The sequence below is a fragment of the Rhinatrema bivittatum genome, chromosome 6, assembly GCF_901001135.1.
Source record: "Rhinatrema bivittatum chromosome 6, aRhiBiv1.1, whole genome shotgun sequence".
Lineage (NCBI taxonomy): Eukaryota > Metazoa > Chordata > Amphibia > Gymnophiona > Rhinatrematidae > Rhinatrema > Rhinatrema bivittatum.
In genome coordinates, this window is record NC_042620.1 from 358,502,854 (window position 1) to 358,527,457 (window position 24,604).

Here is a 24,604-nt window from a genome sequence, read left to right on the forward strand (position 1 = left end):
TCCAGAAGATTTACCATTTGGTGAATAGGCAAACTTTAAAATGGTTGTATATGTAGTATTATGTTTCCTTGTCATCCTGCTAGTCCAGTCCAGAAGTGTGGTTTATGCCAATAAATAGGAGATGGAGACCAATAACTTTCCAGTAACAACATCATTACTGTTAGGAATGGTGCAGCACAGGCACTTGCAACTATCATGACCAGAAGATGTTGGCATGTGCTGGAATGGTCAGCTGGATTCTTGGCTCCCTAGGCTTGAGCTTTTTCTTTCCTGTTGGAGCATTCCTAGCTAGCCTGCTGGCTAGTTCCTGTGGCAGAGCTGGTTCTTTGGCTCATAGGTTAACAAATTGGTAATTGTTTCCTTGATTGAGCAGACCTTCTGGTTAGGGTTTCTGGGACTTCCTCCAGTGCAGGGCTTTCTAAACTGAGGGTCTGAACCACAAATGAGATCTCAAAACCTTCAGCTCTGGTCACAAGTGCCTCAAAAGGTAGTGCTCTTCAGATACCAGCAACAACAGTAATAGAAGTGAGCATGGTGCCTATGATCCTGCACATGTTTTTACAGGCCCAGCTCTTGCATAAGTTTCGGTGATAATGAGAAGCTTTCCATGAGGGAGGCGATCAGGGTTGCTGCAGGGCTTGTGAGCTTGCACTGGCTTGGAAGTCTGTAAGCTGATTTTCCATCACTGAAGCCGTTGCTGCTTGTGGATTACTGTCAGACTTTGACCCAGCCATGAGAGGAAGAGTGAGCAGAGTGAGCCTGGCCAGGGAGGTGGCTATTCCTTTCCTCATCCACCATTGGACCTACCCGAGAGAAAAATGTTTTCCCTGTCATTGACCTACCCTTTCTTCTTACTAGTTGTCATCCAACTTTGGCTGAGAGCCCAAAGAAAATGTTTCTGCTGACTATGGCCAAGGATATGTTTGGAGTGAAAGATCAGATGCAGGACAAGTTTAAGGGTTGGATTACCTGTAGAGGGTGAGTTGGGGAATGACAGAAGATCAACTGGGGGTTATAAGAGGAGCTGGACATGAGAGGGGAATCAACTGGTTGGATAACTGCAGCATTTGACACTGTAAATCATTGACACTGTAAATCTAACTGCAGCATTTGACACTGTAAATCATAACACTTTAATAGATCGTCTGTCAGACATTGGTATAAGAGATGTGGCCCTCAACTGGTTCAAATCATTCCTACAGAACAGACATTATAAAGTCAAGGTCAACAAGGAGGAATCTCAACCAGTCACCTGCAACTTGGGAGTCCCACAAGGATCTTCACTCTCACCAACCTTATTCAATATATACCTGCTCCCACTCTGCCAGCTCCTCCTCAACCTAAATCTGATCTACTACTTATACGCAGACGATGTTCAGATACTGATTCCAATTACCGAATCTCTCCAAAAAACTCTGGACTTCTGGAACACATGCCAACAAGCCATCAACAACTTGCTCACAAGCCTCAATCTGATCCTCAATCAAAACAAAACAGAATACCTACTCATCTCCCAAGACGAAACCTACACACACCCAATTACCAACCTGTCTTCTCAATTAATATTGTCACCACAAGTCAGAAATCTAGGAGTTATACTAGATAACCAAATGAACTACAGATCTCTCATCAAGAACATCGTAAAGGATGGATTCTTCAAATTACAAGTCTTAAAAAGACTGAGACCTCTCCTCCATTTTCAAGATTTCAGATTAGTTCTACAGGCAATCATTCTTACTAAAATAGATTACTGCAATTCACTACTACTAGGCCTCCCTGCAAACGCCATAAAACCTCTTCAGATGTTGCAAAATGCTTCAGCAAGGATCCTAACCAAGACTAACAAAAGAGAACACATCTCACCCATTTTAAAAAGCCTACACTGGCTTCCCGTCAAATTCAGAATACTCTTCAAAGTGCTCTCATCAATCCACAAGGCACTACATAACATTGCCCCACTCGAGCTCAAAATACCTCTCCAACTCCACACCTCCACTAGACCAGTGAGACAAGCCTACAGAAACAACCTTCAGATTCCACCGATGAAGACAGCATTAAGCAAAAGAGCCTTCTTTACAGCCGGTCCCAAACTCTGGAACGCTCTCCCGTCAGACCTCAGATCAGTGCAATGCCCTACTACATTTAAAAAAAGACTAAAGACCTGGTTATTCAACCAAGCTTTCTCATAATCATCAATCTGCGGAACTTTACCTGCCAAGGATCCCTCCTTTGGTAACCAGTAGATAACTATATTAATCATCTCTAGCTCTCTCTAGTACCCCCAAAGAACTATCAGGTCATCTATGAATCCTTGGCAGTCTAAAAATCAAATACCCAGCCTTATACCTATCACCTATTTCCTTAGCCAACATTTGGCTCCGTAGCATTTACATTATGTTATTAACCCCATATATCTGTATCCAAGTTCCTGCTACCTGTTCATTGTAAGACATTAACTTGTCAATGTTTCTGTTTAGAATGTAAACCGAATTGATCAGTAACTCTGTTATTGGAAAGTCAGTATATAAAAGTGCTAAATAAAATAAATAAATAAATAAATATGAGAGAGATTGGAGGGGGTGAGATTAAGATGTGAGAGAGAGGAGAGATGACAGGATCAGTTGAGGATTATAAAATTGTTTTGGAGGTGAGAGAGGATCAGCTAAGAGAAAGGTGAGAGGAGATGGGGGATTTATTTTATTTATTTATTTTAAGTTTTTTTATACCGGCATTCGCGATAAATATCACATCATGTCGGTTTACAATTAACAAGTGGATAGGGAACAAGAGGCAAAAAATAACATTGATCTTAGTAATAATAATAATAATAATAATAGTAGTAAAAAACACATTAAACAAGAGAAGGCTAAGGAATGCAGTTACAATAAAACAAGGGAGTAATATAACTTGGATCATAGAAAAGAAGCAGGGGTTTAAATAGAGAGAACATATATGCCAGTCAATGTGCTTATAGCGTTGATGAGTTGCCCTTATGAGGTAGGGATATTAATTACCATGATTAAGGCAAAGTTTGAGCGATGAGTTAATAATGGAATAGGTTCAGTTTAGTTCAGGAAAGGCTTTCATGAATAGCCACGTTTTAAGTCTTTTCCTAAATGTAGGAAGGCAGGGTTCCTGTCGCAAATCTGGTTGGATGGAGTTCCACAGTGTTGGACCTGCAGTGGAGAAAGCCCTGTCTCTGGCGGTTATGTGCTTCATGGATTTGGAGTGTGGTACTTGTAGGGTTTCTTTATAGGACTCTCTGATTGGTCTTTTGGACGTGAATTTTTTGAGAGGAATTTGAAGGTTGAGCTGAGAGTGTTGATGTATAGCTTTGTAAATAGTGGTTATGGACTTATATATGATTCTGTAGTGAATTGGCAGCCAGTGCAGGTCTTTGAGGATTGGTGATATGTGGTCTCTTCTTCGTGTGTTAGTTAATATTCTCGCAGCCGTGTTTTGGACCATCTGAAGGGGTTTTGTGTGAGATGATGGAAGACCTAATAGCAAAGAGTTGCAGTAATCTAGTTTAGCAAATATTATTGATTGTAGAATAGTTCTGTAGTCATGAAAATGGAAGAGTGGTCTTATTCTTTTTAAGACTTGGAGTTTATAGAAGCAGTCCTTAGTAGTTTGATTTATGAATGCTTTTAGGTTTAACCTGTTATCCATGATAGCTCCCAAGTTTCTTACTTGTGGAGTTTGTAGATTGGGTGGAGGATTTGAGTCGATGTTGCTGTTTTCAGATGAAATTAGGAGGAGTTCGCTTTTTGAAGAGTTTAGTATTAGATTAAGGTTTGAGAGGAGTCCATCGATTTTTTTGAAGACAAGTTTCCCAGAATTCTAGAGTTTTGGTGTAGGATTCTTTGACGGGGATGACTATCTGGACGTCATCTGCATACAGAAAGTGTTTAAGATGTAAGAGGGGACCAACTGGAGGGGTGGAAGTTGATAGAGGGGATCAGCAGAAATGCAGGAGAGGGTGAGAGTGGAGTGATTTTTCAAGGGACCCGCACACCTGTTAATTTGTTTTGGTTGTCCTCTAGGGTCATGAGAATTTTCAAGTGCTAAAATGGGGTCCCATTGGCTAAAAGTGTGGGAAACCCCATCCTGATGGGCACCTGGTAAGTGGATCCCATGATTTCTTTGTGTCCTGGTTGAGCCAAGAGATAAAGTTAGGATTTGGAGAGAGACCCTCAATGGGTTCTCCTCTCCTGGGGTTGGATATCTTCCCAAGGCTGTCCCCCACCTCTCCACCCCCATTTCTGGGACATTCCAGCTCCTCTTTCCCTGTCCCTTTTCAGGCTTTTGGCTAGGAAAGTCCGTGGGGACAGGCAGTGTAATTAAAATCATTCCAGCAGCTCCAGCTGCTGTGCGGTGGATTTTATTTTTCTTCTGACTGCTCTCCAGGTAGGCCTCAGATTGAATTCAGCATGCACTGGGGTTTTGTGGACCCTCAGGGAGTTTAAACACTGTTCCTTGCCTGACGGGGGCAGATAGTTGTGATGCATCTGTCTCCTTGGGTCGTCTTGGCAGAGAGGGAGTGGTGTTGCAGAGGGTGCAAGGGCTAGCATGTGTATAGCGCGTGGCTGGCTCTTCCCCTTTTTGCAACAGTGGCTGAGAGACTACTTTGAGAGAGCTGGCTTCGCAATCCCTGGCTTTCCTCCTCATGGCAAAAACATGGTGGGAAGGAGCAGTGACTGCCACTAACACAGCCAACCTCGCACTCTGCATCATTTTGAATTCCCCACATGACCCTACTTCAGTTGCAGTAGTCCTTTTTCAGACTTTTTTAAGCTGTGCACCATGTTTTCTGTGCATTTTGGAAGCCTGGTGCGGGAAAGGGTTCAGAAATTTGTCCACTGATGAGCAGGGATGAATCATCCATGACACATGGATGATATAATTCTACAGCACCAAGAAAACCTTTCTATATTATAGAGCTTTTGCTCTACTGAACATGCGTGGGTGTTTGTGTGTGCATGCCGCCTCTTGACCCTCCTTTAGTCCTATTTTTTTTTTTTTTTAATTTCTCCGAGTTTCCACATGGACATGTACCTCCTCTCTTTTCTAATTTGGACTTTATAGTTTTTCTTTCTTCTTTAAACTCTTCAAGTTGCCTTGTTGTCCTAGCACCCCCTCAACTGCACATTTCAATGCTAAAAAAAAACCCAAAACAACAAAAAAACTAAACTTACTAGTTTGAGGAATGTCTGGCTCCAAGAAGGCCATGTCAGGTGGCATCAAGAATTAGAACATAAGAACATGCCATGCTGGGTCAGACCAAGGGTCCATCAAGCCCAGCATCCTGTTTCCAACAGTGGCCAATCCAGGCCATAAGAACCTAGCAAGTACCCAAAAACTAAGTCTATTCCATGTTACTGTTGCTAGTAATAGCAGTGGCTATTTTCAAAGTCAATAGCAGGTAATGGACTTCTCCTCCAAGAACTTATCCAGTCCTTTTTTAAACACAACTATACTAACTGCACTAACCACATCCTCTGGCAACAAATTCCAGAGTTTAATTGTACGTTGAGTGAAAAAGAACTGTCTCCGATTAGTTTTAAACGTGCCACATGCTAACTTCATGGAGTGCCCCCTAGTCTTTCTATTATCTGAAAAAGTAAATAACCGATTCACATCTACCCGTTCTAGACCTCAAATGATTTTAAACACCTCTATCATATCTCCCACCTCAGCCGTCTCTTCTCCAAGCTGAAAAGTCCTAACCTCTTTAGTCTTTCCTCATAGGGGAGCTTTCCATTCCCCTTATCATTTGGGTAGCTCTTCTCTGTACCTTCTCCATCGCAATTATATCTTTTTTGAGATGCGGCGACCAGAATTGTAAACAGTATTCAAGGTGTAGTCTCACCATGGAGCGATATAGAAGCATTATGACATTTTCTGTTTTATTCACCATTCCCTTTCTAATAATTCCCAATATTCTGTTTGCTTTTTTGACTGCCGCAGCACACTGAAAGGACGATTTCAATGTGTTATCCACTATGACGCCTAAATCTCTTTCTTGGGTGGTAGCACCTAATATAGAACTTAACATTGTGTAACTATAGCATGGATTATTTTTCCCTATATGCATCACCTTGCACTTATTTATTTATTTTATTTATTTATTTTATTTATTTATTTATTTATTTAACATTTTTATATACCGGCATTCGTAGGACACATCATGTCGGTTCACAATTAACTGAGAAAGGAAATTACATTGAACAAGGGGGGTTTAACTGGGAGAATTGGATAAAAATTGGATAAAAGGAACAAGGTAAAAAGCGAAGAACGAGAGAAAAGAGAAAGCAAGCATGGATAACTTAATTGGAAAGATATGGGTTTAAAATTACATATTACATATGTGAACTTATTTACAACGTTGGGGGGAGGGGTGAGGGGAGAGGGAAAGGGGGGGAGAAAATATGCGAGAGGGGAGGTAAAGGTAAAGGAGAGATTGATATGGTAAAGAAGGCGGGGGGGGGGGGGAGGCTGAAGAGGCTAAGAGGCGGGGGGGGGGGGGGAGTGGAGGGGGGGAGTTAGGGGGAGCATGGGGTGTGCTGGAAGGGTTACCAGGGTGGGAAAGGTGGGAAGGGCTGTATGGAGAATGCAGGTTCCTGTATGCGTGGGAGGCCTAGGGTTGAGAGGAGTTGGGGTAGGCCTGTTTAAACAGCCATGTTTTTATTCTTTTTTTGAAGTGGCTCAGGGATGGTTCTAGTCGGAGTTTGGCCGGGAGGGAGTTCCAGAGGGAGGGGCCTGCGATAGAGAAGGCTCTTTCCCTGGTGGTGGTGAGGTGCCCAATTTTGAGTGAGGGGGTTTGGAGGGTGCCGGCGAGGGCGTTTCTGGTGGGGCGGTTCGATTGTCGGAATTGAGGCATATCTTCAAGCCAGGGGGAGCTGTTTTTGTATAGAGTGTTATGTAGGATGGTAAGTGTTTTGTATTGGGAACGGAATGCAATGGGGAGCCAGTGGAGATTTTGTAGTATGGGAGTGATATGATCGGATTTTCTTGTGTTTGTTAGGATACGTGCCATGGCATTTTGGAGGATTTGAAGAGGTTTAGTAGTAGAGGCTGGGAGGCCTAGGAAAAGGGCGTTGCAATAATCGAGTTTGGATAACACTTATCCTCATTAAATTTCATCTGCCATTTCAATGCCCAATTTTCCAGTCTCACAAGGTCTTCCTGCAATTTATCACAATCTGCTTGTGATTTAACTACTCTGAACAATTTTGTATCATCTGCAAATTTGATTACCTCACTTGTCGTATTTCTTTCCAGATCATTTATAAATATATTGAAAAGTAAGGGTCCCAATACAGATCCCTGAGCCACTCTACTGCCCACTCTCTTCCACTGAGAAAAATTGTCCATTTAATCCTACTCTTTGTTTCCTGTCTTTTAGCCAGTTTGTATTCCATGAAAGGACATGGCCACCTATCCCATGACTTTTTACTTTTCCTAGAAGCCTCACATGAGGAACTTTGTCAAACGCCTTCTGAAAATCCAGGTACACTACATCTGCCAGTTCATCTTTATCCACATGTTTATTAACTCCTTCAAAAAAGTGAAGCAGATTTGTGAGGCAAGACTTGCCTTGGGAAGAGTCATGCTGACTTTTTTCCATTAAACCATGTCTTTCTATATGTTCTGTGATTTTGATGTTTAGAACACTTTCTACTATTTTTCCTGGCACTGAAGTTAGGCTAACCGGTCTGTAGTTGCCCGGATCGCCCCTGGAGCCCTTTTTAAATATTGGGGTTACATTAGCTATCCTCCAGTCTTCAGGTACAATGGATGGTTTTAATGATAGGTTACAAATTTTACTAATAGGTCTGAAATTTTATTTTTTAGTTCCTTCAGAATTCTGGGGTGTATACCATCCGGTCCAGGTGATTTACTACTTTTCAGTTTGTCAATCAGATCTACCATATCTTCTAGGTTCACCGTGATTTGGTTCAGTCCATCTGAATCATTACTAATGAAACCTTCTCCAGTACGGGTACCTCCCCAACATCCTCTTCAGTAAACATCAAAGCAATCATTTAATCTTTCTGCGATGGCCTTATCTTCTCTAAGTGCCCCTTTAACCCCTCGATCATCTAACGTTCCAGCTGACTCCCTCACAGGCTTTCTACTTCGGGTATATTTTAAAATATTTTTACTGTGAGTTTTTGCCTCTACGACCAACTTCTTTTCAAATTCTCTCTTAGCCTGTCTTATCAATGTCTTACATTTAACTTGCCAACGCTTATGCATTATCCTATTTCCTAGCGTGTAGCAAATGGATTCAGGACCAATGGGTATAATGTGTTCCTGATAGCAGTTGGAGACGGAGTCAGATTTCAATCTGACGTCAGCACTACATATACCCATGCACGAGGCTCTGTTCCTCAGTTTTATCCGTCTCCATAGCAGTTTGGGACTTCACACACGCTTGCACAGCGTTAGAAAATCAAACTCCAAATTCAAAGAATAAGAAAGAAAGAAAGAGAATCTTACCTACAGATGAGCCCCGCTCTCCTGTGGTGATACCTAAGGATCCCTCAACCAGTCGAGAATTCCTGAGGTGATTTCCGAGATCCCTCAGAGGTAAGCCTCTGTCCCGGCGTGGACTTGGCTGAGAAGCAGCCTCGGTCCGGTCGCCGACCTGGCGTGTACGTAGCCCCCTGAAACGGGACCGGCTGAGAGGCAGCAGGTGCAAGACCGAGCGTGGCGATGAAGGTAGTCCCCTCCCCCCCCCCGCAGCCGGAGATCGCCCGGCAAGAGACTGGGAAGCGCAGAGACAAGGTAAGGTAGAAAACTTTTCTCTAAGTCTCTGGTCTCTGAGGCTCGGATAACCTCCGGTGACATTGGGTTCAGCAGCCCCGTCCGGGCTAGACCCCATCTGGCTCGAGGGTCCTCTCATGTGGAGACCCTCCGGGGGGGGGGGGGGGGTGCCATCTTGCTCGCGTGGTTGCCAGCGCCACCCCCCCCCCCCCCCCCCCCAAGTCACCGCGTTGTCTGCACAACTGAGCCGGGCGCATAAAATACTTGTGCGACGCGCGCAGACGGTGCCGAGCACACATCTAGGCCCATTCGCACAGCCACTCGCGTATCTTCTCTTCCTAGGTGCACAACGTAGGCGCACTCGAAACGCATAACCAGGCCTCCCAGCACGCGCATCTGTACAGGATACATGCGCAAATCATGGCCTGCTGTCCAAGACAGCTAAAGGCCCAGTCCTCTGCCCGGCATGCGACCTGAGAGGGGCACAGCCCGAGGTGACCTCAGCCCTGTGCCTGTTGTGCAAAGAAGCTCAGGGGGAGCTGATACGAGTTCCCCCTCAGCCTGTAGAGGACTCCGGATCTACCAGCGAGACTACTCCGGACATCTCTATTCCCAGCTCGGCCCTTCCACAGTGGGGGGCCCTCGGGGAGCGCCGCCGGACCCAATGCGGTCCCCGGCAACTTCACCTGGGCAGATTCTTTGCGGAACTACAAGCCTACATCCACGCAGAGAAAGGACCACCAGCGGCACAACCACAATCCCCGCCAGTGGCCCAGAACCTCCCAGGGCCCTCCCGGCCTCCACCAGATGAGCCGCCCCTGGACAAATACCTCCCCTTAGGGGATACAGATGACTCTGAGGAGGAACCAGAACCCCTGGAAGAAGGGGAACTCCCTCCAGGAACGGATCCACATCGCACCTTGATGCGCTTCTTACCAAAAGACGAATTATCAGATCTCGTAGCTACGAGTCTGAAGGCATTGGCTGTCCCGGACACATGCAATACAGCAGAGTCCAAGGCAAGCACATTCCTGGCCGGGCTCTGCCAAACCTCACGCCATTTCCCTACGCTACAGGCCGTACAACAACAGATCGACCTGGAATGGGACGCCCCAGAGGCTACCTTCAAGGGTGGTTGAGCCATAGAAGCACTCTACCCTTTGGACCCCGCGACGAAAGAACTGCTGAGGTTTCCCAAGGTCAGCGCCTTGATCTGCGCCACCAAAAAGCGCACCACCATACCAGTCGAGGGTCTAGCTTCCCTCAAGGATGCCAATGACAGATGGCAGGAATCCATCCTCAAGCAGTTTTACGATGTATCAGCTATGACCCTACAGATGGCTGCTTGCTGCACCGTGGTATCACGCGCCTGCCTGGCGATGGCCAGGGACGCAACTACGCCAATCGAGGCATTAGACTCGGCAATATCATTCCTCATGGGTGCGACCTCAGACTTGGTGCGCACCTCAGCCAGGAGCCTCTTGCCCATAGTGGCAGCCAGAAGACAGCTCTGGCTCTGAAGCTGGTCAGCCGAGGCGTCCTGTAAGAGGAGACTTACGAGAATGCCCTGTAGAGGATCACTCCTCTTCGGAAGTGACCTGGACAAACTAGCCGACAAATGGGGCGAGTCTCCAGTACCCCAGTACCCTCCCTCCGGGCTCCCAAGGGCAGAGGGTCTCAGCGTTATAGACCATACAAAAACACTTACCAAGACCCCTGCCCCGCTGGGAAGGGGCAGTCCTTTCAGAACAGACACAAAAGAGGAGCTGGCTCAGGACCAGGCCCCAGCCACAACATGCAATGAGAATCATGAGACCCATCTACAGGAAGAGATCATAGGGGGCAGGCTTGCCCTTTTCTACCAAAGATGGGTCGAGATAACATTGGACAATTGGGTCCTATCCATCATCCGAGAGGGATGCTACCTGGACTTCCACAGCATCCCTCCGGACAAGTTTGTGATTTCTCCGTGCCACGACTCCTCCAAGAGGAAGGCAGTGGAAACCACACTATCAAAACTACTCGCCCTAAAGGCAATAACACCGGTGCCCCCGCACCAACAAAATTCGTGGCACTATTCCATCTACTTCATCGTACCCAAGAAAGAGGGAACATTCCGGCCCAAACTGGACCTCAAGACTGTGTACCTGAAGGTACCTCGCTTCTGCATGGAAGGTACCTCGCTTCCGCATGGAAATCCTGCGTGCGGTCATAAGGGTGGTACAATCGGGAGAATTCCTGACCTCCCTGGATCTGTCAGAAGCCTTTCTCCACATACCGATCCATCGCATCCACCAGCGTTTCCTACGCTTCGCGATATTGGGCCATCATTACTAGTTCCAGCCCTACCGTTCGGGCTAGCTACGGCTCCCCGGGCGTTCACCAAGATCATGGTGGTAGTAGCGGCAGCACTGAGGAAAGAGGGGAATCCTTGTGCATCCATACCCAGACGATAGGCTGATCAGAGCGAAATCGCCAGAGGAAAGCCAGCAAGCCAACTACCAGAGTCAAGGAATTACTGCAGAACCTCGGGTGGGTCGTCAACACACCCAAGAGCCACCTGCAGCTCTCCCAATGCCTGGAATACCTGGGAGTCCGGTTCGACACCAAAGGAAACAGTCACCCTTCCCCCTATAAGGAGAAACAGATTGATGGAACAACTACGAGCATTGTTGAATTCCACTCTCCCCATGGCATGGGACTATCTCCAAGTCTTCGGACTCATGGCGTCAACCATAGAAGTCGTCCCGTGGGCAAGGGCCAATATGCGGCCCCTACAACATTCCCTACTGTCTCGATGGAACCCGATCTCTCAAAACTACTCTGCCCCCTCTGGCTACCAGCAAAGTTTCGGAACCAACTACAATGTAGCCAGCCTACGATGGTGGCTACAAGAAGACCATCTGAGTGAGGGAACAAGCCTATCCCCACCGGAATGGACCTTGCTCACCATGGAAGCAAGCCTGCGGGGATGGGGAGCCTACTGCCAGGAGCTAACGGCTCAAGGGCAATGGGACGAAGAAGAGTCGGCATGGAACATAAACAGACTGGAAACCTGAGCAGTCAGACTAGCCGGCCTACGGTTCAGCCACAGACTCCGGGGCAAATCAGTCAGGGTCATGTCGGACAACGCCACAACAGTGGCCTACATCAACCGCCACAGGGTAACCAGGAGCCTGCAGGTGTCCCTGGAAATAGAAACCCTAATGACGTGGGCAAGAATCAAACCTACAAGGGTTATCAGCCGCCCACATCGCGGGAAAAAACAACGTCACTGCAGACTACCTTAGCAGAGAGAGTCTGGATCCAGGGGATTGGACACTGTCGACAACAGCCTTCCAGAGGATAGTAAACCACTGGAGAACACCAACTATGGATCTTCTGGCAACCAGGTCCAACACCCGGGTTCCCAAGTTCTTCAGCCGAAGACAGGAACCGCTATCCCAGGGAATCGACGCCCTCATTCAGACCTGGCCTCAGGAAGACCTGCTGTACGCCTTCCCTCCATGATCACTACTGGGCGGAATCATCCGCAAGATAGAACACCATAGAGGGCTGGTACTTCTAGTGGCCCCAGACTGGCCAAGAAGGTCGTGATACACGGACATGCGAAGACTTCTGGCGGGAAACCCTCTACGCCTACCTCCACACAGGGATCTACTCTAGCAGGGACCTATCCTCCACAAAGACCCAACGAGATTCTCGCTTACGATCTGGCCATTGAGAGGTCTTGCCTGAAAAAGAGTGGATACTCAGGACCAGTGATAGACACACTGCTCCGAGTGCGCAAGTTCTCCACCTCTTTAACATATATACGAGTATGGAGAATATTCGAAGGCTGGTGCGAGGACCGCGACATCCTTCCATGGACAGTCAAAATCCCCATCATCCTGGAATTTCTGCAGGATGGCATGAGCAAAGGGTTGTCTCTCAACTCCATCAAGGTACAACTGGCCGTCCTGGCCAGCTTCAGACGCAGGGTTGGATGGCAGCAGGCTAGTGGCCCACCCAGACGTCGCCCGCTTCTTAAAAGGGGTCAAGCACATTTGCCCACCTCTAAAGTGGCCGATACCCCTATGTAATCTCAATCTAGTGTTAGACTTCCTAGCGGAAGCCTCGTACAGACCTACTCGCGATTTGTCACTATGGCTCCTGACCTTGAAGACCTCCTTCCTATTGGCAATATGTTCAACCCGACGCATCTCCGAACTTTAAGCACTATCCTGTCGGGAACCGTTCCTTAGATTCATACCGGGATCCATACAGCTCTGCACTGTCCCCTCCTTTCTTCCAAAGGTGGTATCTCATTTTCATCTAAACCAAACCATCTCTCTGCCATCTCCAAACGAGCATAAGGACTCTGTAGACTCACGCCTTCTTCGCCATCTGAATGTTGGTAGACTCCTAGTCCAATACCTGGAAAGATCGGAATCCGTACGAAAGACTGACCACCTATTCGTGCTTCAGAGCGGGAAGAAACAGGGAAAAGCGGCCTCCCGGGCAACCATAGCCCGCTGGATCAAAGAAGTAATCAAGGCGGCCTACTTAGAGGCAGGAAAGCCTCCACCTCTACAACTCAAGGCCCATTCCATAAGGGCCCAGGCAATGTCCTGTGCAGAAACCAAGATGCTGTCACCTGCCGAGATCTGTTGGGCGGTGACGTGGTCCTCCATTCACACCTTCTCGAGGTTCTACAGCCTGGATGTTCAGGCCCGGGAGGACACAGCATTTGCAAGCGCAGTACTAAGTGGGTCACAGGCAGCCTACCACCTGGTTCTGGAGTAGCTTTTGTAGATCCCATTGGTCCAGAGTCCTTCTGCTACATGCTAGGAAATGGAGAAATTACTTACCTGATGATTTAGTTTTCCTTACTGTAGATGGATGGACTCAGCACCCCGCCTATGGCTGCCTCGCAATCAAGAAATCCCGGGAGAACCTCCCCCCGAGTGCAACACAAGCACGGGTAAGCCAAGACATGCACCCGTATTACCAGGTGTCAGCGCTTCTAGGTTGAATGCCCTAGCGGTCTCCAGCTAGAAACCTCATCATCCAATCTGAGTAATCAAGTTTCAAGTTAATCAAGTTAACCAAACTAATCAAAGTTATCCAAACACATATATCCATAATCCATAATTGCTTTTTGAGGAGAAAACTGAGGAACAGAGCCTCGTGCACGGGTATATGTAGTGCTGACGTCAGATTGAAATCTGACTCTGTCTCGAACTGCTATCAGGAGCACATTGGTCCTGAGTCCATCTGTCTACACTAAGGAAAATGAAATTATCAGGTAAGTAGTTTCTTTATTTTCTTCTGTTGGATCCTTCTTCCAATTTTTGAATGAAGATCTTTTGACTAAAATAGCTTCTTTCACCTCCCCTTTTAAGCATGTCTGTAATCGTTTTGCCTCCTTTCCACCTTTCTTAATGTGTGGAATACATCTGGACTATGCTTCTAGGATGGTATTTTTTTAACAATGACCATGCCTCTTGCACACTTTTTACTTTTGTAGCTGCTCCTTTGTTTTTTTTCTATTTTTCTCATTTTATCAAAATTTCCCTTTTGAAAGTTTAGCACGAGAGACGTGGATTTGCTTACTGTCCCCTTTCCAGTCATTAATTGAAATTTGATCATATTATGATCACTATTGCCAAGCGGCCCCACCACCGTTACCTCTCTCACCAAGTCCTGTGTTCCACTGAGAATTAGATCTAAAATTGCTCCCTCTCTCGTCTGTTCCTGAACCAATTGCTCCATAAAGCTATAATTTATTCCCTCCAGGAACGTTATCTCTCTAGCGTGACCCGATGATACATTTATCCAGTCAATATTGGGGTAATTGAAGTCTCCCATTATTACTGCACTACCAATTTGGTTAGCTTCCCTAATTTCTCTTAGCATTTCACTGTCTGTCTCACCATCTTGACCAGGTGGACTGTAGTATAGCCCTATCACTATAGTCTTCCCCGACACACAAGGGATTTCTACCCATAAATATTCAATTGTGCATATGTAGGATGTTTATCCTGTTGGACTCTATGCCATCCCGGACATAAAGCACCTCACCGCCTCCCGGGTGCTCCTCTCTGTCATTGCGATATAATTTGTACCCCGATATGGCACTGTCCCATTGGTTGTCCTCCTTCCACCATGTCTCTGAGATACCAATTAAGTCTGTCATCATTCACTGCTATACATTCTAATTCTCCCATCTTACTTCTTAGACTTCTGGCATTAACTCCTTTTTTTGCCATGGCGTTGGGGTTTCGTCGGTGCCCGGACTGTACCCGCAGCATCTCCATCACAGACCCCCATAAAGTCTGTGTATTGTGTCTAGGACGCGAGCATGATGTCTTGACCTGCACCAAATGTGCCCTAATGACACCGAAGGGTTGCAAGGCCAGAATGGAGAAGATGGAATTTCTCTTCCGTGCTCAAACCCCAACTCCGTCCATTGCATCGACGTCGTCAGAACCGGCACCGTCAACTTCTTGGCCATCGACACCCTCTACACCCCCTCAGGATCGAGGCGATCGCAGGGAGAAACATCGTCATCGACACTTTAAGACTCGGACCATCGAGGGAGCGAAATCATCAAACTCACCATCGTCTGAGCCGCTGTCGAAAAAAACCCCGTCCAGGAAAGGAACCGACCATTCCTGCGACCGGGTCACCGAGGCAACCCTCACCTGATCGGGGATCGGGAGCCGCGACTCCGCCTTTAATGTTGGTCCCTCCGGCTATGCCTCTGCCTCCTTCTTCTGTTCCAGAGCTGGGGCTGCTTGCTCTAGGTCTCCGAGAAGAACTGGACCGGATGGTTCAGGAGGCCTTCGACAAGGCGATGCAACGTCTTAAGGTTCCTCCGGCACAGACACCGATCATCTACCTGATTCCGGCAGCGCTGGCACCGCTCCTATCCAGGATGGAAGTGCTTATGGCTGCTTTTCCACCGATGGATCCCGGGTCTCTGATGGCTCCGATGCCCTCCCCACTGACAGCATCATTGGGAGGAGAAACACCGTTTCGCATTCCTCCATCGGGAGTTCTGCCTCAGCTATCAATGCCAATACAACCATCGCCACTGACCTATCCATCGATGCCTTCGATGCCATCATCGGTGCCTTCGATAATTCCTCAGATTCCTTCGGAGCCTAGACTGGGTCCTTCAGGTATCCAACCACCCTGTCCCCCTCTAGTTCCTAGAGGGATGGGTGCGGATCCTTATGATACCTGGGGTGATGATACCTCAACAGACACCGATGATTTACCTTCACCACCTTCACCTACTGAAAGTAGAAAGTGTTCTCCCCCATAGGACATTTCCTTTATAAATTTTGTGAAGGAAATGTCTGAATTGGTTCCCTTCCAATTACAGACGGAACAGGATGATAGGCACCAGATGTTGGAGTTGCTCTAATTCCTGAATGCCCCTAAGGTAATCACCTCTATTCCCATTCATCAGGTCCTTCTCGATCTCCTCAAGAAAACTGGGAACATCCTGGATCAATTGCTCCAGTACACAGGAAAGCTGACACTATTTGGTACAGTCAGCCCCAGGTTTTCAAAAATCACAGCTTGATCACCACTCGGTTGTGGTAGAGTCTGCACAAAAGAGGGCGAAAAGGTCAAAGCCTCATTCTTCTGTTCCTCCTGGAAAGGAACAGAAGTTCCTAGATAACATTGGTCGCCGAGTATTCCAAGGAGCCATGCTCATCTCCCGAATTGCCGCCTATCAGCTTTATATGACCCAATATAACAGGGTCATTTTCAAGCAGATATAGGATTTCTCAGACTCACTGCCTCAGCAATTTCAAGAACAATTATAAACCCTAGTAAACAAGGGTTTTGAGGCAGGCAAGCATGAGATTAGAACATCTTATGACATTTCTGACACCTCTATCAGAGTGTCTGCAGCTGCTATTTCGGCGAGACGGTGGGCCTGACTCAAGTCTTCTGACCTACGCCCAGAAGTACAAGACCGGTTATCCAACCTGCCTTGTCTCTGAGATAATCTGTTTGGTGAACAGATTCAACGGACAGTGGCAGAATTAAAGGATCATCATGAGACCCTAAGACAGTTCTCTTTGATTCCTTCCGACTTCTCCTCAAAACAGCCCTTTAGAAAGGACTCTAAGAAGTCTTTCTTCCGCCCGAAGAAGTCTTACCCACCACCAACCTGATCTCGTGCCACGAGACCTTATCAAAAACCGTAGTCTCGTCAAGTCCGTAAACAAAAACCACAGGCAGCTTCTCATCCAGGACCTGCTTCCGGTTTTTGACTTCCACTTAGAGAGCAGCAGCCAGATTCCTCTGTTGCACATACCAGTGGGAGGTCGATTGTGCCACTTCCCCATCATGTGGCATTCAATCACATCCGACCAATGGGTATTGGCAATCATTGCTTACGGTTACCATCTCAACTTTCTCGCCCTGCCACTGGACTCCCCACCTCTACAGATGTGGAGAACATCCGAACACTCCATTTTTCTGGATGAAGAGGTTTCCCTCCTTCTCCAGTCAAGAGCAATAGAACCCATACCATACTCTCAGCAAGGCCTAGGGTTCTATTCCCCTGTACTTCCTAATCCCCAAAAAATCGGGAGGCGTCCGTCCTATTCTGGACCTACGGGCACTCAACAAGTACCTCCAGCAAGAAAAGTTCATGATGGTCACCTTGGGGGATCACTTCTACCTCTTCTACAAAGAGGAGACTGGCTCTGCTCTCTGGACCTCCAGGATGCATACACCCACATTGTGATAAGTCCAGCTCATCGCAAGTACCTGAGGTTCCTAGTAGGCCCCAAGCACTATCAATACTGAGTGCTTCCATTCGGCCTAGCGTCTGCACCCCGAGTCTTTACAAAATGCTTTGTAGTCGTCGCAGCCTTCCTCAGGACACAAGGTGTTCACGTCTACCCCTATCTGGACGACTGGTTAATCAGGGCTCCCACTCAGCCAACTGCTCTGTCGTCCCTCAATCTAACCTTACACACGCTAATTTCATTAGGATTTCTAGTCAATTACGACAAATCCTACTTAGTCCCATCTCAAACCTTGTCGTTCATTGGGGCAGACTTGGACACCTTACAGGCAAAGTCTTTCCTACCTCATCAACGAGCACCGACTCTTGTATCTCTTGCTCACCAGCTGCAGTATCAGCACTCTGCGACTGCACGCCAATTTCTCGTCCTCCTGGGACACATGGCGTCCTCATTCCATGTCACACCAATGGCTCGCTTGGCCATGAGACTCATGCACTGGACTCTGAGGTCTCAATGGACTCAAGCTATTTAGCCTCTCGACCGTTGTCCACGTCACCGACTCACTCCGTCTGTCTCTCGCCTGGTGGAAAATTCAGACCAATCTCCTCCAGGGATTGCCCTTCTAGGTTCCAAATCCTCAAATCACTCTCACCACTGATGCTTCCAACCTCGGTTGAGGAGCCCACCTGGCTGATCTGCAGTCACAAGGACCTTGGTCTCCAGAGGAAGCCAAACACCAAATAAATTTCCTGGAACTTCGAGCAATCAGATATGCTCTCAGGGCTTTTCAGGATCACCTCTCAAATCAGGTCATCCTGATTCAGATGGACAACTAGGTGGCAATGTGGTACATCAGCAAACAGGGAGGCACAGGCTCCTTCCTTCTGTGTCAGGAAGCTGCACAGATTTGGGAGGAAACTCTCTCCCATTCGATGTACCTCAGGGCCACCTGGTTACTGGGAGTGGAAAATGTGTTGGCAGACAAGCTGAGTCGCATCTTTCAACCGCACGAGTGGTCTCTCAACCCCTCTGTAGCGAACTCCATCTTTCAACAATGGGGATATCCTCAGATAGACCTATTTGTGTTCCCTCAAAACCGCAAAGTGTGGAGAACTACTGCTCTCTCATTCATAGCAAACTCTCTCAACCCAGAGATGCATTTTCCCTCTCATGGGCAACTGGTCTGCTGTATGCATTCCCTCCACTTCCTCTTTTCTCGAAGACTCTCGTGAAGTTCTGTCAGGAGAAGGGAACCATGATCCTGATGGTGTGGCCAGTGAGGTGCTAAGTGTGGTTTCCAATAGTTCAGGATCTCTCCATCCGCAGGCCCATTCCCTTGGGGAAGGACCCGCTTCTGATCACTCAGAATGACGGGAGCCTACGCCATCCCAATCTTCAAGCCTTGTCCCTGACGGCATGGATGTTGAAAGGTTAATCCTTCAACCACTTAACCTTTCTGAACCAGTTTCCCGTGTCTTGATTGCTTCACTGAAGCCTTCCATGAGAAAAGCTTACTCTTACACATGGAACAAGTTTAAGTCATGTGCTCTTCTCACCAGACTATCTCTGGCACTTATCAGAGTCAGGTCTAAAAACGTTTTCCATCAGAATGCATGTCAGTGTGGTAGCCGCCTTCCATAAAGGTGTCGGGGATGTCCCTATATCAGTACCAACCCCTTGTAACACGCTTTTTGAAGGGCTTGCTCCATATCAAGCCTCCGCTACATCCTCTGGCCCCTTCTTGGGACCTTAATCTGGTTCTGTGTTGGCTCAAGAAACCACCATTCGAGCCTCTTCACTCTTGTGAACTTCGATATCTCACATGGAAAGTGATTTTCCTTTTGGCAATCACTTCTGCTCGCAGAGTTAGTGAATTGCAGGCTCTAGTTACCTATTTGCCTTACTCTAAACTTCTGCAGGACCAGGTGGTACTCCACACTCACCTGAAATTCTTACCTAAGGTAGTTTCGGATTTTCATCTCAATCAATCCATCATACTACCTACCTTTTTTCCCAGGCCCCATGCCAACCCAGGAGAACATGCACTACATACCCTTGACTGTAAACGGGCTCTAGCTTTTTACCTAGACCGTACAGCTGCCCACAGGGAAAGCACTCAATTGTTTGTCTCTTTCCACCCTAATAAGTTAGGGAAGCCTGTGATTAAACAGACTCTCTCCTCTTGGTTGGTGGACTGCATATCCTTCTGCTACCAGCAAGTGGGCATTCCATTCCAAGACCGTGTTAAAGCACACTCTGTGAGGGCCATGGCGACTTTAGTAGCATACCTATGATCAGTGCCGCTTCCTGACATTTGCAGGGCTGCTACCTTTAGTACTCTTCACACCTTTTGCAGCCCACTATTGCTTGGATAAAACCGAAAGACAAGATTCCATCTTCGGTCAATCTGTCCTTCGTAACCTATTTACAACGTGACGTACCAATACCCTTCCGCCTGCCCGGTGGGGTTCAGGATGCCCTCTACCAAATTCCACCCCAGTTGTTGTGCCTGTTGCACGCATTTTGGGTACATTTGGTGAATGTTCGGACATCCTGAGCTCAGTACTCACCCATATGTGAGGACTGCCATCCTGCTTGTCCTGTGAGAAAGCAAATGTTGCTTACCTGTAACAGGTGTTTTCACAGGACAGCAGGATGTTAGTCCTCACGAAACCTGGCCGCCACCCCGCGGTGTTGGGTTCATAACGTTTTGTTTCATTTTTCGGCACTGCCTGTAGCTTTTTAGTGCCATGCTGGGCATGCCCAGTAGGAGCCAGTCAAAGTTCTGGAAACTGTGACAGAAATTTTCCGTGATTTGGCTCCATCCTGTGATGTCACCTGTTACAGGTAAGCAACATTTGCTTTCTACCTAAGAGCCTAAATTTGGCTTCCAGAACCTCCCTCCCACATTTTCCTATGTCGTTGGTGCCCACATGTACAACAACGGCTATTCCCTGTTGATTAATAGCAGTATATGTGTGCGTGGCCGTCATTGAAGGCCATGATATTTGTTAAAATTGTTTATGACCGTGGCTGGATGTTACCGAGGTTCCAGAAGAGCAGAGCCTGGAAGGTGGAAGAACTTTGCAGATCGATGAAAAGCAGGAGCTGTTCCTTCTTTAAGAATTGAGCCACCTCAGGATCTTTCCGTGCCAAATTGAGCAAGAGTGTTCGAACAAATTTGGTGACACCCCTCTACCACGATCAAGTAGGGCATGTTCCTGTAGTGAATAAGGGTTTGTGAGCCTTCCATCACATACCCCACAAGACTAGTTGATGTACAAAAAGTGCCATGTGTTGGAGCCAGAGGTGTAGGTGGCACCCCTGAAGCCAAGGTCAAGATTAGGCCTATCTGTGCACCAGCCACCATTGTTATTGAAGCCTCATCTCCATCGATGGCTGCAAGGACACTTGGCTTTTCAGTGCACTTGAGGCAAAAACAGTCATTCAGAGTCCCTGGGGTAATTCATTGCATCCATCTCCCTTACATATGAACATAAGATATGCCATTCTGGGTCAGACCAAGCCCATTCTGGGTCTATCAAGCCCAGTATCCTGTCTCCAGCTGTGGCCAATCCAAGTCGCAAGTACCCAAACTGTTAAATAGATCCTATGCTACTGATGCTGGCAACAAGCTGCAGCTATTCCCTATTGATTAATAGCAGTATATGGACTTCTCCAGGAACTTGACTGCCTTGGCCACATCTTCTGGCACTGAATTTCAGAACTTAATTGTGCATTGAGTGAAAGAATTTTCTCTGATTCATTTTAAATGTGCTATTTGTTAACTTCATGGGGTGCTCTCTAGTCCTTGTATTATCTGAAAGATTAAATAATGGATTCACACTTACCCGCTCAAGTCCTTTCTTAATTTTGTAAACTTCTATCATATCCCCTCCTCAGCTGTCTCTTCTCCAAGCTGAACAGCCTCAAGTTCTTTAGCCTTTCCTCATAGTGGAGCTGTTCGTTGCCCATTATCATTTTGGTTCCTCTTCTCTGTACCTTCTTCAGTGCAACTCTATTTTTTTGGGATGCAGTGAGTAGAATTGCACACCGTATTCAAGGTGGGTGTCACCATGGCACAATACAGAGGCATTATGACATCCTCCATTTCATTTGCCGTTCCCTTCCTTATAATTCCTAACAATTCCTAACACTGTGTCCTTTTTGACTACACACTGAGCTGACAGTTTCAATGTACTATCAACTATGATACACACAACTTTTTCCTGAGTGGTAACTCCTAATATGGAGCTAATATTGTGTAAGTACAGCATGGGTTATTTTTCCCTATATGTGTCACCTTGCACTTGTCCACATATTCATCTGCCATGTGGATGGCCAAACTTCCAGTCTGGGAATAACCTCCTGCATTTTATCACAATCTGCTTGTGGTTTAAGTACACTTATTTTTATGTTGTCTGCAAATTTGATCTCACCACTTGTACCCCTTTCCAGATCATTTATAAATATATTAAGCTCCAGTCCAGTACACTTGAGCCACTCCACTGTTTACTCTTCTCCGATGAGAAAATTGACCATTTAATCCTATACTCTCATCTTTTAACCAGTTTGTAATCCACTAAAGGACATTGCTTCCTATCCTATGACTTTTTAGTTTTCTTAGAAGACTCTCATGAGGGACTTTGTCAAACGCCCTCTGAAAATCCAAATACACCACATTTATTAGTTCACATTTATCCACGTTTGTTTACCTCTTCAAAAAAAAACAGATTTGTGAGGTAAGACTTCCCTTGGGTAAATCCATGCTGGCTATGACCCATTAAATCATGTCTGTCTATGTGTTTTGTTATTTTAATCTTCATAATAGTTTCCATGATTTTTCCTGGCACTGAAGTCAGGCTCACTGGTCCATAGTTTCCCGGATCACCTCTGGAGCCCTTTTTAAGTACCAGACTTACAATTGCCACCTTCCCGTCCTCAGTTACAGCAGATGATTGTAATGATAGATTACAAATTACTTGTAATAGGTCTAAAATTTAATTTTTAAGTTCTTTCAGAACCCTGGGTGTATACTATTTAGTCCAGGTGATTTGCTGCTCATCAGTTTGTCAATATGGCCTACTACATCTTCCAGGTTAACTGTGATTTGGTTCAGTTCATCTGAATCGTCACCCTTGAAAACTGGGTATCTCCCTAACATCCTCATCAGTAATCACCGAAGCAAAGAATTCATTTAGTTTTTCTGCACTGTTTTTTTCTTCCCTAAATGCCCCTTTAACCTCTTGATCATCTTAGACTCCCTCCCTCCCTCGCAAGCTTCCTGCTTTGCATATATTTTATAAAGTTTTTATTTTGAGTTTTTGCCTTTATGGTCAACTTCATTTCAAGTTCTCTTTTAGCCTGTCTTATCAATGCTTATGCTTTTTCCTGTTTTCTTCAGATAGATCTTCCTTCCAACTTTGGAAGGAAGATCTTTTTCATCTCACCTTTTAACCATGCTGGTAATTGTATGGCCTTCCACCTTTAATGCATGGAATACATCTAGACTGTGCTTATAAGATGTTATTTTTTAACAATGTCCATGCTGTTGTATACGCTTAACCTTTGTAGCTGCACCTTTCTGGTTTTTTTTCTAATTATTTTTCTTATTTTATCAAATCTTCCTTTTTGATAATTTAGTGCCTGAGCTGTGAATTTACTTATTGTCCCTCTTACAGTCATTAATTCAGATTTGATCATGTTGTGATCACTATTGCTAAGCAGCCGCACAATCGTTTCCTCTCACCAAATCCTGTGTACCACTAAGAATTAGATCTAAAATTAGCTCCCTTTCTCATCTGTTTCTGAGCCAGTTGCTCCATAAAGCTGTCATTTATTCCATCCAGGAACTTTATCTCTCTAGCCTGTCCCGATATTACATTTACCCAATCAATATTGGGATATTTCCTAGCGTGTAGCAGATAGACTCAGGACTAATGGGTATAGTGTACTCTTGATAGCAGTTGGAGACAGAATCAGATTTCAATCTGACGTCAGCCCTACATATAGCTGTGCAGGAAGCTCTGGTCTTCAGTATTTCTCAGTCTCCTTAGCATTTTGGGACTCTACACATGCTTGTACAGCGTTAGACGTAATTCAAACCAAAGAAGAAAGAAAATGTTACCTCTACAAGACAAGCCCCGCTCTCCCGCGGTGATTTATGAGATCCATCAGAGGTAAGCCTCGGTCCGGTAGCCGGTTCCCAGTGTGGACTTAGCCCCCCAGGAATGGGAGTGGCTGAGAGGCAGCGGGTGCAATACCGAGCTCCGTGGTGAAGGTATTCCCCTCTCCCCCCGCAGCCGGAGACCTCTCGGCACGAGACCGGGAAGTGCCGAGACAAAGTAAGGTAGAAGACTTTATTTAAGTCTCCGAGGCTCGGTGAGCCGCACATATCGCCATCCGGCGTCTGTCCCATCCGGCGTCTGTCCCATCGCACAAATAAGCCTCCCGGCGCGCGCAGTGGAACCACTGCAAGTGCACAAATCTTGGCACCGCCGGCCAAGAAAACCAAGGGAGAAGCCCTCTGCCCAGCTTGCCACTTGAGAGCTGCGCAACACAAAGTGGCCTCTGCCCTGTGCATACAGTGTGAAGAGCCTCTGGGGGAACCGAGACAAGGCCCACCCCTCACCCAGTAGATGAATCCAGCTCCACAAATGACAGTACACCGGACCTCACTATTCCTGGCTCCAGCCCTCCTCAGATGGGTTCCTTTGGGAACACCGCTGGATTCAATATGGACCCAGGGACCTTTTCCTGTGTAGAATTCTTCAAAGGGCTGCAAACCTTCGTCCAGCCTCAGTTTCCACCAGGAGAACAAAATCTCCTAGGCCCCTCTCGTCCTCCCCGAGACGCGCCACCGCTCCGAGATGTGCCTCCTCCAGGCAAAAGCTTCCCCTTAGGGGACACAGACACCTTGGAGGAAGAGCCGGACTCCCTGGAGGAAGGGGAAATCCTTCCAGGGACGGAACCATACCGAACCATGATGCATTTCTTCTCCAAAGACGAGCTATCAGACCTCGTGTCTCTGAGCCTGAAAATGCTGGCCATCCCAGGCACAAGCTCCACAGTGG

General features: G+C 46.8%; 1 protein-coding gene across 1 annotated transcript in view; it reads left to right on the top strand.

The window, feature by feature from the left end:
• STAG2 (stromal antigen 2) overlaps window positions 1-24,604 on the top strand; it is a 1,172,735-nt gene that overhangs the window by 502,933 nt on the left and 645,198 nt on the right.